Here is a 2,560-nt window from a genome sequence, read left to right as displayed (position 1 = left end):
GGTGGTGGGTGACCAGTGACCCGGGCGGTCAGTCTGAGCTCGGGTTCTGTGGTTCGACAAGTGCTTACTGTAGCACTAGGGCAGTCTAGCTTGGAGGCCAGAGCTGGGTATGTAGGAAGCACTTTTCAACAATTGAGAAGAAATGCAAAACAACATTTTTTAATGCGATGGCAATATCCGCTATGATTGTAAACTCCTCTGAGTCAAGATTACGTTGTTTTCGTCTTGGTAGACCCCACAGGGCCTACCCCATGCTCTGCAGGCAATAGGAGCTCCATAAACATCAAATGGAATTTCAGGGGGTGCCTGGGTGACCCAGTTGGTAAAGCGTCTGCCTTCAGCTCAGGTCTTGATCCCGGGGTCCTGGGATCTAGCTCCCTGTCAGGCTCCTTGCTCAGCGGAGGAACTGTTTCTCCCTCTGCCTGCTGCTCTGCCTGCTTGTGCGCTCTCTCTCTCTCTGACAAATAAATAAACAAAATATTTTTTTAAAAATGAATTTTAGTTCACAGAATGACACCAACTAGACCAGCAATGGGCCGCTTTAAAAAGTATTTTGATATAAACGGATCAGAACGTCTTGTGGATCTTTTGCCTATAAACTGAGCTTTTTAAAGTAAGAGAAGGGGCTTTTGCCTCTGGAAAATTGTTGAAATGTTTCCCTTCCAATCTGCTTACATTCCCCATTTGCTTGGCAAGCTCTCTGTTCCCTGATAATACAAAAGTCAACAAACACCCGCCAGGCCACTCTCTGGATCATCACAAATTCCAAATAAGAACAGTCTGAATTAATGAGGTTTTCTTATTTACTGTTCTAAGTGAAGTTGAAAGATAAACAGCTCTCATTTGTCTGGGCCGTAGGACGGTGAGCTCAGAACATTCCCAGGCTCAAGTCAGGGCACTTAACATCACCAAGGGGTTGAAGTGACAGAGAGGAAAACAATAAGGTGGTTCTGGGTCCCTGAACTTCCAAAGAGAGCCTCAAGCATTCATTTGAACTTGGAAGGCGGTGGAGTCCTTGTTCCCATCACAGGCTGTGCCTTCTGGAAGCAGGGGCAGGGTTTGCGGGGCAAGATGTTTGTTGGAGATCAGCACCTGTGGAAGAGAAGGGAAGGAAGCAGGAGTTGGGGCCCAGCTGCCTGGCTCAGCGAAGACTGAGCCAAGCCAGGGGGGTGCTCTGGGCAAGGATTTTCCCTGGAAAGACTCCTGTCGGACAGAAATGTCTGGCCCTTTACATTCCCCCACTGCTCAGTTTCGGGGTGAAGTCCACCTCAGACAAAGGCCTGACCTCGGGCCAGATAGCTCTTAGCAGCAGCCGGCATGCTCCGGGAAGGAGCCAACGGCTGGAGGGTGTCCGCTGCCCACACTCCGCACAGCTGGGCAGCGAGACCTACTCTCAAAAGGGGATCTGATGGGGCATCTCCGCCTCTCACAGACCCGGAGGCTGAATTGGTTCTCAGAGCACCCCGGGCTTGGAGGCTGGCCCCACTCACCCAGTCCTCGCAGCAAGTCCACGAGCAAGGAAGCCTGTGGTCTTTCCCCTCAGGGTTTCTTCCTCCTCCCGCCATTTCTCAGCCCCTTAGGATTTTTCCTTCTCTCTTTTGTGTATAATAAGCATTTTTTAAAAGGATCAGACATCAGTTCGCTGCTCCAGGCACTGGGTATAAACAGAGATCAGCATGGACTGGGCCCCGCCCTATTGATCTGGGAGGGGCATGAGAGAGACCTGCGTTCTGTGAAGTAACTTGTGAAAGTGACCAGGGACAGCCACCACGCATTAGGTGTTTGCTGTGCGACGAGCGTCGTTCTAAGACAGCTGCCTACACTAGCGTCTGTTTCTCACAGCAAGCCCACGATGCGGGTGCGATCACCACCCCCATGTTGAGGCCCAGAGAGGCTAAGTTAACCTAGTGGCTGTTACCAAGCTAGTGAGTGGTGAGAAGTTAGGGATCCACACCACAGAGCCTAGCTTCAGAATCCGTGGTCTCTTCACCTGTATGCTGAGCTGTCTCCCCCCATTCTTGGATCCTGCTAACAACTGTTGTGACCACTTGGGAGGGGCAGGAAGAGGCATGACTGACAGGCACAGACGTGCTGGGGAAGACCTCCCTGAGGAAGACGGTTTAGAAAGATGAGCAGATGGGCGAGTAAAGGAAGGAGACGTCGCGGGCAGGAGAGCTGCGTGAACAAGGCTTGGGAGAAATAATTACAATTGAGAGGCGGGGATTTGTGTGCAAGCAGTTTGCTTGGGAGATAATTCTAGGAAACATCCGGTGAGAGAGACAGGACAGGGAAGGCGGCCAAGGAAGGAGTGTTAGCAAGGCAGTCTCCAGGGCCAGCGACTGGAGAGTGATTCCTCTGGGGACCTGTAGGGGGCAGTAGAGCACACGCCTCTGTTATCCCAACCCTGGGGCAAGAGAACTGGAGTGTTTATCCGATAGGGCCTGTCAAGCAGGGGTTAAAAGCCTGCTTGCAAGGTTGGGGGGGGGGGGTTGGGGTGGAGGGGAAGGGTGTGGGAGACTTGGATTCCCTGGCTCCTCCCTCCAGCTATCTTCACAGGCAG

The 2,560-nt window shown here is 52.1% G+C and overlaps 1 long non-coding RNA gene across 1 annotated transcript; it reads right to left on the bottom strand.

Annotated features, from left to right (window-relative positions):
* Nucleotides 1-774: 774 nt before the first annotated feature.
* Nucleotides 775-1,636, bottom strand: LOC309855995. Its single transcript, XR_014307026.1, has 2 exons — nucleotides 1,491-1,636; nucleotides 775-1,092 (listed from the first exon to the last, which is right to left on the bottom strand). It is a non-coding gene; the product is annotated as an uncharacterized lncRNA (long non-coding RNA).
* Nucleotides 1,637-2,560: the final 924 nt, after the last annotated feature.

This window comes from Mustela nivalis, assembly GCF_964662115.1.
Source record: "Mustela nivalis genome assembly, chromosome: X".
In the NCBI taxonomy this organism is placed as follows: Eukaryota; Metazoa; Chordata; class Mammalia; order Carnivora; family Mustelidae; genus Mustela; species Mustela nivalis.
This window is presented reverse-complemented; position numbering and strand designations above follow the sequence as displayed.